The sequence below is a fragment of the Fistularia commersonii genome, chromosome 24 (genome assembly GCF_037954325.1).
Source record: "Fistularia commersonii isolate RoL2024-O1a breed Wild chromosome 24, RoL_Fcom_v1.0, whole genome shotgun sequence".
Taxonomy (NCBI): Eukaryota; Metazoa; Chordata; class Actinopteri; order Syngnathiformes; family Fistulariidae; genus Fistularia; species Fistularia commersonii.
The window spans coordinates 8,382,509-8,397,487 of NC_141307.1; the positions used below are offsets into that span (position 1 = coordinate 8,382,509).

General features: G+C 48.1%; 3 non-coding genes across 3 annotated transcripts; all 3 read right to left on the minus strand.

The window, feature by feature from the left end:
• Positions 1 to 4,300: 4,300 nt before the first annotated feature.
• LOC147220067 (5S ribosomal RNA) lies at positions 4,301 to 4,419 on the minus strand. The gene has a single exon (XR_015108492.1). It is a non-coding gene; the product is annotated as a 5S ribosomal RNA (ribosomal RNA).
• Positions 4,420 to 5,601: 1,182 nt separating this feature from the next.
• Positions 5,602 to 5,765, minus strand: LOC147220068 (U1 spliceosomal RNA). The gene has a single exon (XR_015108212.1). It is a non-coding gene; the product is annotated as a U1 spliceosomal RNA (small nuclear RNA).
• Positions 5,766 to 6,366: 601 nt separating this feature from the next.
• Positions 6,367 to 6,557, minus strand: LOC147220069 (U2 spliceosomal RNA). Its single transcript, XR_015108145.1, has one exon. It is a non-coding gene; the product is annotated as a U2 spliceosomal RNA (small nuclear RNA).
• Between the last annotated feature and the right edge of the window lie 8,422 nt (positions 6,558 to 14,979).

Genomic DNA, 14,979 nt, shown 5'->3' on the forward strand with positions numbered 1-14,979 from the left:
TGAGCGGACATTTTTGAGGGTGAAAGTTGTCTTGTGATTCAATCGCGCGCATGTCTTGATATACGCATTACGTCATTATGTGCGTGAATTAAAAAAAAAACAACTTCAGAATAAAAGCAGTGCAGCTTTAGCCCATGAATGAGGTGAAATTAGAAAGTATGTTTATTTTGTAATTTCCAATTAACCTTACATTGGCGGTCAGAGTCAACCAAAGGTATGTGGCCCGGGCCATACATTGCCCAGGTCTGTCATACAGGCCCGTCAGTGCCATCCCGCAGGCCGGACGTGGCCCGTGGGCCGTACAATGCCCAGGTCTGTTATACAAGGTATGCTCAGGCATTTCCTACAAAGGACCAAAAGTCAGTTACAGTTGCCAAAGTATTGTGGGAAAGTACTTTGTTCATTATGGACTACCCGCTAGAATACATTCAGACCAAGGTAGAGATTTTGAAAGCCGCCTTATAAAAGAACTCTTATCCATGCTTGGAGTAAGAAAGTCGCGCACCTCACCTTATCATCTGCAAGGTGATGCTCAACCAGAACATTTCAACAGAACACTTCTCTCAATGCTTGGAACTCTTGAAAATGTGCAGAAACAAAACTGGAGTCACCATATCAGTCAGTTAGTACATGCGTATAACTGCACTAAAAATGAGTCCACTGGATATTCCCCATACTACTTAATGTTCGGGCGCAATGCCAGATTGCCTGTTGACCTCTGTTTTGGTACAGCTCTCGACGGTAATTCAGAGACGTCTCACCTACGGTATGTGGACAAAATGAGAAAAGAACTCCAAAAAGCTTACCATTTAGCTGCAGAGTGTGCAACCAAGAGCTATCTGAGAAACAAAACCTGTTATGATCAACGAATAAGAGACCAACCTCTACAAGAAGGAGACCGAGTCCTCGTAAGAAATGTTGGCCTCACTGGGAAACATAAACTACAAGATAGATGGAAATCCACACCCTATATTGTGATTAAAAAGTTTTCCAACTTACCTGTAGACAGAGTCAAACCCGAACAAGGAACTGGAAGTGTCAAAACTCAACACAGAGACCACCTTCTACAAATTGGTTATCTTGTCAGGATTCCCGATAATTCTGAACAAACTGAAAGAGTCAGAACACCAGTTACCAGGAGACAACATACTCTAAGACATCAAACACATCACCAAAATGATCAGACATCTGACATCTCTTCAAACTCTGAATCTGAGTATGAGTGTGTCTACGAGTGCCCAACCTATGATAAGGTCAGGAAACCACTGTCCATACCAGACCGAACCACCCCAGAGCATACTCCCTTTGAAAATTTCCCCTCATCTGAGAGTGAACTGGAGGTGGAGAAAGTACATTCTGTCAGTTCACAGGAAGAGGAATATCAGTCCTCCAACGAGGACGCAGATACTAATGATACAGCTGAAGACACTGATGTGGAGTTGAGAACTCAAACGAGCCCTAGAAGCAGAAAGTCAACGCGTGAAGTAAAACCAGTGATCCGCTTGACCTATGATAAACCTGGAACTCAAGCTGGGGAACCTGTGACTATTGTGCACCACAGCATGGTCATTCACTTGAACCTCAGTGCCAGAGGAAACCCTGATCTTGTGAAACATCCTAAAACATGCCCCTACAGATCTAAGTCTAAACAGTACAGTTAGATGAGGACATCTACACCTTTTAGAAGGGGGAGGATGTAGCCCGTCTAAAATTTCATTACAGACCATACAGGCTAAAATGTAAAGATGTTTTAACATTTAAGTAAAATTAAATAAGACTGAAATGGCTGTAAAACATTTAATATTTCATGTTTAAAATGTGTTCATAAATGGTTAAAAACAAGGTTTAATCTTATCTAAGGTTGTTGTCATTTATTTGGGAATCGTGCTTTTAAACGCCACAAGCTTGTGTGAAACGTACAGCTCAACATGTGCTTTTGTTTGCATCCGAACTTGTTAAGTGTCAATATGGTATTTTCTTTAATTTTATTGGTTGATGTACACTTAGTGTCCAATCCCATGCGTGAGGGCGGGATCTGAATGAGGAAGGCAATAGAACATCTAGGCGCGAGGCATTCGACTGCTGCGTTTGCCGAGGGAAGTTTGTGAAGCTAAGCTGAAAGGAGAATGGTCATAAAACATTGTGGATGCAGAGTCTACGTTGCTGTTTTCGACTATTTAACCCTGTGATGAGTGAGTACTCGATGTATATGATTTTTATGCTTAGACGATATGTTTAAGTGCACATATGCGATGCTAATCGAGCGTTAGCATTGTTAGCATTTTACCGCGAGTTAATTTCATACTCTGTATGTAAAGTATATGAGCTTGGAATTGGAGACCTTTGATGCTCAGTGGACCGAGAGGAATTTTCTGGACGTTTCTGCAGAGGCTTAACCGATGAGTTTCACCGAGTGCACTTCGTGATGCCGTGATGCCAAGTCATTGATAACCCGTTTGCCGAGAGGGAATCGCATGGTGATGGACAACATTTGACTATCCATTGCTTCAACGCCAAAAGGATTAGTGAGTACATCAGAGCACATGCATTTTATTTTGGGGCTTGTGAACAAGTGAAACGGACATTTTCTGTTTTTCTGGTCCAACGATCCCGAGCATCGAATCAGGCCTGCCACGATTGAACTTTCTGAGAAAAACAAAAAGGACTTTAAGGTTATGGTTTTTGAACTGGACTGAACTTGAAGGGATGTACATGGTTTTTGAATATGTTTATGTAGTTGCAAAGCGACAAAATCTCAAATGAACGCACTACCAATTTTATTTCATTTTTCTTTCTTTTAATTTTGTGAAACTAAACTTTAAATTTGTACTTAAAGAGATCTGTGTTTGTCTTAATTCATATTTTATCCTTAGGAGATGGAGGCACCGCTATAATCAAAAAGCATGAATAAGTTTAAGTTATCAAAAAATTAGGTATTATTGTTTCTCCTATTTACCATTGAAAATTTCATCTAAGTAATGTTCCCGGGGCCCAAACCATTGTACTATCACTGCATTAACTAAGAGGTTGGGTGCTACACTGCTCTAACCATAAATCATCAGACACTCTTTACCTTAGGCTACAGCCTAAGGCTAAAGCCTAAGGTAAAGAGGGAGCTATCAAAGGCCATACCAGGACTCGTATGCACGGCGGGACAGTAAATGACAAGAGAAAGAGAAAATTAAATAAAATACACATGGCAAAAGAAGAGTACTACAGATGCAGTATTTGTGCCGAGAATGCTCATAAAAAAGTACAGAGAAGGCCCGTGGAAGCCCCATTGCCTTTTTGTACACCTTGAAAAGTCATACGACAGGTTGCCAAGAGAGGAGCTCTGGTATCCTATGAGGAAGTCTGGAGCGGCAGAGAAGTGTGTTACACTGGTGCAGGACATGTATGCTAGCTGGGAGACAGTGGTGCGGTGTGCTGTAAGACGGGACCAGAGAAGTTCAAGGTGGAAGCGGGACTGTTTGGGATAGGCCCTGAGCCCCTTCTTGTTCGCAACGGTGACGGATGAGGGTAGACGTGAATCTCCACGGACCGTGACCTTTGCAGATGCCGTTGTGATCTGTAGTGAGAGCAGAAAACAGGTGGAGGTCAAGATAAGATAAGATAAGACCGCCGTCTCGCCCTGGAGACGGAGGTCCCGGTGGAGGCCGATGTTCCTGCTTTACAAAAAACAACATGGCTGATGCATCTTCCGCATCTGCCCAGTCACGTGGTGCACGGCCCCTCGACAGGACGCCGAACCATTAAAGTAAACCCAAGACTTCAACAACCAGACTCCTAGGAGTATGATGAATGAATGGGGAAAAATGAAAGAGAGCCAAGGGTTGAAGCGCTGACTACTGGCGACCGCAAAGGAGCAGAAACGAGTATAAAAACAAGCGGGGAGGGCATCGAAGAGGATGAGGAGTTCAAAGGCAGTGGGTCCTGATGACGTACCGTACATGTGGAGGCATGGAAGTGTCTAGGAGAGCCAGTGGTACGTAGGTTAGCGGCTGGATTATTCAACAGCGAGAGGCACAAACGAGAGAAAAAGAAATTCAGCACACATGGAGAAATACTGTACAGGGATGACAAGAAAGCCGGCGAGCGACGGACGGAGGCGGCGAGACAACGGAAAGTGACCGAACAAGGTAAGGCGGGGAACTGTGACTGAGCGCGTGTCGCGCCGGGCTTCACTGTGACTCCGGTGGGACAGACACAAGGGAATGAGTGGCGTGTGTCCGTGTATGAAATGTTGGCGCTCTTGAGAGACAGCACCTCCTGCTGTTGACAGAGGGGACGAACATAAAAAAGCTTACGGCACCTGGTATTCCCAGGCGGTCCCCTATCCAAGTACTAACCAGGCCCAACCCTGCTTGGCTTCCGAGATCAGACGAGATCGGGCGTGTTCAGGGTGGTATGGCCGTAAACGAGACTAGCCTACGCGGAAGGACATTTCATAAGCAGCCGTCCTCCGTCTTTTCCACCTCCAGTCATTTCCAGATCTGTCAGGAGCTCCTTATATTTAGTCTCCATGATTACAGCCAGTGGCACCCAAGGCTACTTTAACCAAAAATCATCAAAAACACTTTACCTTAGGCTGCAGCCTAAGGTAAAGAGGGAGCTAGCAAAGGCCATACCAGGACTCAAATGCACGGCGGGACAGTTAATGACAAGAGAAAGAGAAAATTAAATAAAATACACATGGAAAAAGGAAGAGTACTACAGATGCAGTATTTGCGCCGAGAATGCTCATAGAGAAGTACAGAGAAGGCCGGTAGGAGCCGCATTGCCTTTTTGAACACCTTGAAAAGTCATACGACAGGTTGCCAAGAGAGGAGCTCTGGTATCCTATGAGGAAGTCTGGAGCGGCAGAGAAGTGTGTTGCACTGGTGCAGGACATGTATGCTAGCTGGGAGACAGTGGTGTGGTGTGCTGTAAGACGGGACATGAGAAGTTCAAGGTGGAAGCGGGACTCCGTCGGGGATAGGCCCTGAGCCCCTTCTTGTTCGCAATGGTGACGCACGGGCGGGCTGACCGATGAGGGTAGACATGAATCTCCACGGACCGTGACCTTCGCAGATGCCGTTGTGATCTGTAGTGAGAGCAGAAAACAGGTGGAGGTCGAGATAAGATAAGATAAGATAAGATAAGATAAGAACAACTTTATTAATCCCGAAGGAAACTGTTGTGCCAGAGTTCCAGAAAATATAACAGTAATAAATAATAAAAGGCAGAATTAGAAATCAAAATAAACTATAAACTGTATAAACTGTGTCTCGGTGAAACTATAGAGAGGTGGGGGTATGCTCTGGAAAGGAGAGGAACGAAAGTTAGTCGCAGCAAGACAGCATACATGTGTGGGGATGAGAGGAACTCGGGTGGAACGGCGAGGCTACAAGGAGTGGAGATCAAGAAGCAGGAGCATTTCAGGGACTTGGACACTGGATTGTTTTTTGGCCCGATCGTAAATCCACGCTTTCGCGGTGCACCTGCCATGTGCAACGACAACTCCCTGGTTGGGTCACAGCCCGGCCAGGGAGGGTGGGCGCGCGCGACCATAAACAGTGAACCCGGCCTCCAGCGACACAGACTTGCTCTTGAACAGCACGACAGGGGAGAGCGCGGACGCAGTCCCCCACTACCAGAAATTATGCAGTCGAGATTCCCACATTTGGGGAATTCGCAGGGGTCAGCACGGCCGCAGTGCAATGGCTGAGCCTCGCCCTGGGTGAACCACCTTCTTGATCATGGTATCTCCCCTGCCAGGTAAGTATGAGTCGCACGCGTCCCGCGCACGGACCACTTTCACACGCACGCCGTTCTCAGTCGGGGGGGAACCCACGCGGACTCTTCCGGGAGCTCACACACGATCCCTCTCGCGCGCACACACGCACACGCGCACACACGCACACACACACTCCGTCAAAAAACCGTCAACTCTGAGTTCTGACGGGCCGGGACGCCGAAAACAAAACGGACGCTTCAATTTTCACGAAGTCAGAGGACAACCGGAACACGTTCCGTCCGTCCTCCTGATGCCGCGAGGGGTTTCTGCCGCTCTACGGCCGGGAGAACTTCCCCCTGAGCCCAGTCTGACACAGTCTATCGGGGGCAATCCATCCGTTTCAAATGCGATCCATTTAGGCTCAGTTCTGGTCCATAGTGGGATTTTATCGGGCTGCACGGGGCGAATGGTAGGGACAGGGTTTCAGGCAGACACGCTCTTGTGTCGCTATCTGCCGCTCCCTACCGGCAGAAACAACGGGGACAGTGTCGCTGGTCACACAGGGCACAGACAAGATCTGGATCCCGTGTGTGTTGGTTATATATGACGTTGTTGGAGGACACGGCAACCTTGACATCGGACACAAAAGCGGGGGGTGCACCGTTCCCAGAGATACTGCAATACCGGGTCGATGCGCGGAGTGGACGGAGCAAGCCCCTATTCCATCTCCCTGTTCCAAAAATCAATTTAATATTTGGTCCCCGGATAGGGGACGTATCAGATATTAAACTGATAAAAACAGATACTACACTTGATCTTAGCCAAAAGGCCGAGAAGCGATGGCCCCGCGCCCTCGCTCGACGCCAGCGCATTCCCCGCACCGTCAGCTTCACTCACGACTTCATACAAGAAACAACATGGCTAAAGCATCTTCCGCATCTGCCCGGTCACGTGGTGCACGCCCCCCCCGACAGGACGCCGAAGCATCAAAGTAAACCCAGGACATCAACAACCAGACTCTTGGAATCGTTTCCCCTTCAAATCCACCTTGAATGTGGCAAAAAGTCGCCCGTGAGGAGAAAAGACACAGGTGGAAACGGGACGTTTGCACCGCTCACGATACACTGGGCTGCAAACGGGCGCCATCTTGTGAACCCGTCTGGTTACCGCATCGTTGCGACCAGCTCTCACAGAGACTCGTTGCTCATCGCCGGGAAACACAATTCAAAAAACGTCACGAACACAAGACAACAGTAAAATGGATTTAAATCCACATTTACATTTAATTACATTCATGTTTTCGTCACTACCAGCAGAACATTTTCTAAACACGACGGTAAATCATCTCGTCCCGTGGCGAACACCCACTGGACCCCGGCACCCCAAACAGCCTTCGACGGCCTTGAACGCTAACCCCGCCCCGCACCGGCTAATACCGGCCGTTACGACGACTGCTGGTCTGGACGGAGCCGATCGCGCTCGGTTAGACCACCGCTTTATCGTTGTCGTTTGAGTAGACAACACTCAATTACCGACGCGCTCCGAGGCAAGATGGCGGAAGGCCGCTAGCTTGTCTGTTTGGCTAGCGGAGCGGCTTAGTTAGCCTTACCTCAGCTCACGAAATCTGTGACGTCGTCGAGATTTCTCGGCCGAAAGGCCCTCAATTACCGTCAAAAATCACCGGGAGTTGCTTCGCGGTTGTTATAAACACGGTCAATTCGGTTGTAGGTCGAGAAATCGTCACTATTCTCTGTAAAAGTGAACTTACGTCGCGGGGCTGGACAGCGCTCTTGACCGGAAACACATCGTGGAACCCCGGAGCCTTCAGTGACCGACATAAACGGTCATAAACTCTTCGGTTCAATTCTACTTCGAACTATTTAAATTAATTCTACTTCAAACTATATGAATTAATTCTAATTCTAACCATATGAATTAACTGTACTTTAAATTATGAATTAAGAAAAGAGATGTGGGACCTGTGGAATCCCCTCCGTGGACACTTTCATCCCGAGTCCCGCTTCTCTGTACTCTTATACTGGCATTCTGTGGCTTAGCTGATGCCAGACCACCATCGATGACATGCAGAGGTTTTTAAATGCACTGAATGGAGAGAAGTTCTGACACACTGTTGATGAATCAGGTCCAAGTCCAGTCACCCAGCAGCCCAGGAGTCTCCTTCTGTGCGCCGGTCTGCTCCAAGACCTCCAACATCATCCCCGTCTGCAGGAAAACAAAGAACCACAGGACCCTGGGTACAGATCTCCCATCCTGGCTCTGTAGGAGTGACTGACGTCCTCTGAGCACCTTGTTGTTCTGTCTTACCTGAGATCCAACACCGACCCGCCCTGGACCCCCTGCTGTTCACCTAGAGTGAGCAGGACCAGAGGAGATGCCGTGATAATGAGGACTGTTGTGCAACTTGAAAGTCCTAGAAAGTGACATCTGGACATCTGGAGCTCATCTGAATATAAACCACAGTGGGTAAAAACACAAACACATAAGCTGCACTTGTCTGTAAACTGCAGGTGTTCACATTGTAACGAGATATTTACACATTAACCTTTTTTTTTTTTTTACTTTTAATTAGATACATACTGTTAACATTTGCAAATATGTCCTGGAAAAGCAGTGCCTGTAACACGGCTGATGGAAAATGTTCATAATGAATAAAACAAGGAAAAGTTCATCCATTTTTTATCCCCACTTTGTCCCAATCCGAGTCATTTTTGGCTTTGCACATTTCACTCTCTGTTGCTATTCAACTATGAGAGACAGTGCTGGGGTTAAAGAGATTTCATAAATTAACTGGTAAATTCTTCAGTAAAATAAGTATTTGGTTACCAATAAACAAGATATCACAGAGCTCCCACAGACCTGTAACTTCTTTTTTAAGATGCCCCTCTGTTCTCCACACCTTACCTGTATTAATGGCACCTGTTTGAACTGGTTACCAGGATAGAAGACACCTGTCCACGACCTCAAACCGTCACACTCCAAACTCAATCAGGCCAAGACCAAAGAGCTGTCTAAGGACACCATAAACAAAAATGTAAACCGGCACCAGGCTGGGAAGACTGAATCTGGACTAGGAAAGCAGCTTGGTGTGAAGACATCAACTGTGGGAGCAATTATTAGAAAATGGAAGACGTGCAAGACCACTGATAATCTCCCTCCATCTTGGGCTCCACACAAGAGCTCACCCCGAGGGCTCAAAATGATGAGACGCCCACAGGGGGACCTAGAGAATAAGCTGCAGAGAGCTGGGACCAAAGTAATAAAGGCTACCATCAGTAACACACTACGCTGCCAGGTACTCAAACCCTGAAGTGCCAGATGTGTCCCTCTACTGAGATAGCATGTGTCCCATCACGTCATCAAAATTTACTGGAGGGCATTTGGATGATCCAAAAGAGGACTATGAATGTCCTGTATATAATATATTTGTATTTCTTATTCTCCCTCCTTCCGACTATTATTTATTATTGTTATGTTTTACTTGAAACTCTGGCACAACAATTTCCTTTGGGATAAATAAAGTTGTTCTTATTCTTATTCTTAAACAGGCCACATCTGGCCCATCAAAGATTGGTACAGAATTCATGCTTGATATGTATGATTGGATCAACGAATGTGGGAGCTCAAACTGGAGATTATCATTTTTTGGAGCTACTTCAGAACTCTTGAGAATTTATCCTGAACTGAATGACACGGATTGGCTCTGTTATTTAACATTTACTGTGGACCTACTGACACACATGAATGAGCTGGATGTGAAGATCCAACCAAAAAAACGGTTTGCGAATGAAATGCAAGCAAATGTCAGAGCCTTCAAAACCAAGTTGGTTTTATTTTCAAAGCAAATATCAAAAGAGTCTGATATGTACTGTTCACAAATACATTTTTTGTTTTACATGTATCATACTGTCAAATTTTAAAAGTCAATCCGGCCCCTGAGCCAAAAAGTTTGCCCGCCCCTGGAATACCTTATGAAGCCTTTCAGAAAACCTTTGACCTGTCATTGCCAGCAAAAGGTATATAAGAAAGTATTGCAATGAATGTTTATTCCTGACCAACTACTTATACTCCATCATTATGTCCAAATAAGTTTGTTAAAAATCAGACAATGTGATTTTCTGTCTCTCATAGTTGAAGTATACCAATAATGAAAATGAAAGACCTCCATCATGTTTTTAAGTGGGAGAACTTGCACAATTGTTGGCTGACTAAATACTGTTTTGCCCCACTTTATCTGGATACTGGGCACTGACACCTATTCAAATCAACATTTTAAAATGAGCTGATTTAGACTGTAATGATCATTTTGAGCTTATTTTAATCAAATTGTCAAATATTCAAATACAACATTCAAGTTTTTAGTTTCACCTATGAACAGCGTGATGGCAATCAGCACCAACAACACACTGAAGTCGCACAGCACCTTGACTGGACTGAAAATCAATGTCAAAATTAAGCTATGACAAACAGTGCACCTCTGCGTGAATTCTTTCCTCTTTAAACATATCTTGAACCCCCGGTGCATGTCTTCACGATAACAAGTCATAACTTCTCACTCCAAACTTACCTGAAACACAATAACAAATAAAATCTTCAAAGGGTACAGAAGAGACCTGCATGTTTTATTCCTCAACCAAGCCAAGGCTTCTTAATCCATCCCCACATCTGTCATCTGGGAGTCCTTCAACCTCTTCCAAGTGCATGAAACCACCACAAACCTGGTCAGAAGCTTCCTCCAGCATTTCTTATTCTGTAAAACAACCACAGAGTACAAAACATGGTGATCATTGGAAGTGGGCTTCAGGGCAGGCTGCGCCACATCCCCTCTAGCCTTTACCATGCCAATGGAGATGATCATCGGTGCATCTCGGTGGAACGACGGAGGGGAGCTACTGCAGGCTTGACAGCAGCTGCCTCCAAATGATTATTGGAAAAGCCCCCCAGTACAACAGTCAAAGAACATGAAATGACCACCTTGATCCCCACCATCACCTCTACCAAATGCCAGCTGGAGAAGCTTCACTCCAACACTACCTGGGGAAGAAGAAGTTGGAAGCCACCAAGTGTCAAGCACAAGGCCCTGACCCTGGCATTCAAAACCACCTCAAGAACAGGTCCAGCATATCTGAACGAAATGATAAGACCTTATGCTGCTGGCAGAGAGCTGCGTTCCTCTAATACAAACCTACTCGCAGTACCTTTTGCTCGCCCTAAGCGATCTCAGGCAAAACTGTTCTCAGTTCTACTACCTCAGCGGTGGAACAAACTTCCAGAAGCAACAAGACTAGCGTCATCTATCTCAACCTTCAAGAAACAGGTAAAAACTGTTCTCTTTCAGGACTTTTTACTGCGCTGATGCCCCAGATCAGGTTAGGCAGCAAGTTAGGCTATGCAGTGTGTGTGTGTGTGTATGTTTGTGTATGTCTTTGTCAAAAAAAAAAAAAAAAACTCACTAACCCAAGCTTACTGTTCTGTATATTTCCTGTGCATCGTGTATTTGCAAGTGTATTTGCAGTCCCTATGTCCTCTATTGTAAGTCGCTTTGGATAAAAGCGTCTGCCAAATGCAATGTGATGTAATGTAACATGATCTTAGAGAGTGAGAAGATGCCTGAAGAATGGAGACAAGGTGTGATGGTGCCTATTTTTAAGAATATAGGGGATGTGCAGAATTGTGGCATCCACCCTTGCCTCTCTTTCATTTTCCACATTCATCAGCTCTTCACAGTACTCTTTCCATCTTCCCATCACTCTTCTAGCATCTCTCAATACATTTCCCTCGCTATCCTTAATCACCTGGACCTGTTGTACATCCTTTCCATCATCATCACTCTGTTTCGCCAACCTGTATAGATCATTCTCACCCTCCTTACTATCAACCGGGCATACAAGTCATCGTACGCTTTTTGTTTTGCCTTTGCTACCTCTATCTCTACCTTTCGCTATATCTCCCTGAACTCCTGTCTGTTCTCTTCAGTCCTCTCAGTATCCCACTTCTTCTTTGCTTACCGCTTTCTCTCTATATACTCCTGCACTTCCTCATTCCACCACCAAGCCTCCTTATCTACTTTCCTTCCAGATGACACACCAAGTACTCTTCTACCTGTCTCCCTGATAACACTAGCTGTAGTTGTTTAATCATCTGGAAGCTCACCCTGACCACTCAGACCCTTTCTCAACTCCTCCCTGAAAACCATGCAACACTCCTCCCTTTTCAGCTCCCACCACTTTGTCCTCTGCTCTGCCTTTGTCCTCTTCATCTACCTTGTCACCAGAGTCATCCTACAAACCACCATCCTATGCTGTCTGGCAACACTCTTTCTGTAACTCTGCCTGGGACCCTTTCTGTAACTCTGCCTGGGACCCTTTCTGTAACTCTGCCTGGGACCCTTCTTATAACTCTGCCTGGGACCCCTCCTGTAACCCTTCCTGAGACACCCCGCCTGCTTGCCTGCCTGCCTGCCTGCCTGAGACACCCTGCCTGCTTGCCTGCCTGAGGCACCCTGCCTGCTTGCCTGCCTGAGACACCCTGCGTACCTAAATAAAAGAGTTCCTACCCTGATTTCAGCCTTGGTTGTGTGGTTCCCTGCCCAAGTCCACCCCCGTCCCGTGACAGAATTCTCTGGCCAATATGGACTCGGGGAGCCCACCACCGGGACCCGGTCTCAGCCCCGAAATGGATCTCCAAGCCGCCCTGACCATACACAGCCAAGTGCTTGGACAACACGAGAGTATTCTGGGAGAGTTAGCAGATGCCGGATGTCAGGCCCATGGCAGGTTGGAGTCCATCTCCAACAGGCTTGCGCAGCTAGCCACCACCCCGGACACCTTAGATAGGCACAGCCAGACACTACGCAACCTGGCTGCCTCTCTACACCAGACTCAGGGGCAAGTGGAAAACATCTTCGCCCGGTTGAGCCAGATCTCCTCTGTCCTAGCCCAGAGATCGTTGCAGCAGAATCCTTCCGCTCCGCCGACCCCTGGTCCGGAACCAGCCCCCGCCCCTCGACATCAACCCGCAAAGGAACCGCATGTACCAGACCCCCCGCGATACTCCGGAGACCAAGGCAAATGTGGAGGAGTTTTGCTACAGGTCTCACTAGTGTAGACGAGGCCCTGGTTAAAGAGCTCCTCATCCCCACCACAGCTATCCAACCACCCCGCTGCGCCCTGTCATTGAACAACCGCCGGCTGGCCCATGTACAGCGCCACACCGCGCCCGTCCGCATCCGGATTTCCGGTAACCATTCCAAATCAATCTCTTTCGCCATCCTGTCTGGACTTCACTCCCCCCTGGTGCTCGGGTTCCCCTGGCTGCAACTACACAATCCCCACATCGACTGGGCCGCTGGCAAAATCTGGACCTGGAGCACATCATGCCATTCAACCTGCCTGACCTCCGCCCCGATCCCCGGTAGTTCCGCAGCCCCAGAGTCAACCGTCAACCCCGGACCTATCCTGCGTCCCTTCCGAGTATCATGATCTCGCCCAGGTCCTCGACAAGGATAATGCCCTGACCCTCCCCCCTCACCGGCCTTATGACTGCGCCATAGACCTCCAGCAGGACACAGTTCTACACAGAGGTCGACTATATAATCTGTCAAGACCTGAGAGAACCACCATGGAAGAGTATATTACAGACTCCCTGGCGACGGGCTTGATTCGACCATCCACCTCCCGGGGCGGGGTTCTTCTTCGTGGGGAAGAAGGATGGGTGCCTCAGACCCTGCGAGGACTACCGGGGTCTGAACAGGATCACCATCCGGAACAAGTACCCACTTCCCCTTATCGATTCGGCTTTTACCCCCCTCCACGGAGCCCAGATTTTCACAAAATTGGATTTAAGGAATGGAAGACGGCCTTTAATACGCCCCTGGGGCATTTTGAGTATCTTGTAATGCCCTTTGGCTTAACCTGGCCGAAGCCCGGGGACCGCAAGCAGTTGCAGCGGTTCTTGGGCTTCGCCAATTTCTACCGCCGCTTAATTCAGAACTACAGCCAAATTGCCGCACCCCTCACCGCACTCACCTCCAGCAAGATTCGCTTCTCATGGACCCCGGCCGCCCGCAACGCATTCCTAACCCTCAAAACTCGGTTCACCACCGCCCCAATCCTCACTTAGCCCGACACCTCACGTCAGTGTATCGTGGAGGTCGACGCCTCGGATACCGGAGTGGGGGTGGTGCTGTCTCAGCCCTGGACAGCAAGCTCCATCCCTGTGCCTTTTTTTTCGAAAAAACTGTCGCCGGCCGAGCGGAACTATGACGTGGGAAACAGGGAGCTGCTGGCCGTCAAGCTGGCGCTGGAGGAGTGGAGACACTGGCTGGAGGGGGCGGAGATGCCGTTCCTGGTCTGGACCGACCACCGGAACCTGGAGTACCTGCGGACCGCCAAAAGATTGAACCCCAGACAGGCCAGGTGGGCACTCTTCTTCGATCGTTTTAGTTTCTCTTTGTCATACCGACCTGGTAATCGAAACATTAAGCCTGATGCCCTGTCCCGTGTCCACTCTAAAGAGGGGGGTTCCGAGCCCCCCGAGCCCATCCTGTCTCCATGCCACCTGGCCTGCTTGGTCTGGGATGTAGAAACCGCGGTCCGACAGGCTCAACAGAACCAGGTATTTCCGGAGGCCGGTCCCCCGGGGACGACGTTCGTCCCGGAGACAGCCCAGGCCGACGTCCTCCGGTGGGCCCATTTCAGCCAGCTATCATGCCACCCAGGGAGGTACAGAACTCTGAGGGTGGTACGGCGGAGATTCTGGTGGCCCTCCATGTCCCGCGACTGCCACCGGTACGTTTCAGTCTGTGCTCAGAATAAGTCCTCTACTCAACCTACCTCGGGGTGGCTACTGCCCCTCCCGATTCCCTGGCGACCTTGGTCCCATATTGCCTTAGATTTCATTACTGGTTTACCCCCCTCTAAGGGGCACGCAGTTATCCTGTCCATCATTGATCGTTTTTCTAAATTTGCGCACTTTATTCCACTTCCCAAACTTCCCTCTGCACAAGACACGGCTAAATTATTAGTTTCTCACGTTTTCCGCGCTCATGGCATCCCCGTAGACATCGTTTCCGATAGAGGTCCCCAGTTCACGTCCAGCGTTTGGAAGGTCTTTTGTTTAGCAATTGGGGCCAAGGTCAGCCTGTCGTCCGGGTTCCACCCCCAAAGTAACGGCCAGACGGAGCGGCTGAACCAGGAGATGGAGGCGGCCCTCCGCTGCGTCACCTCTAGAAACCCCAGCTCTTG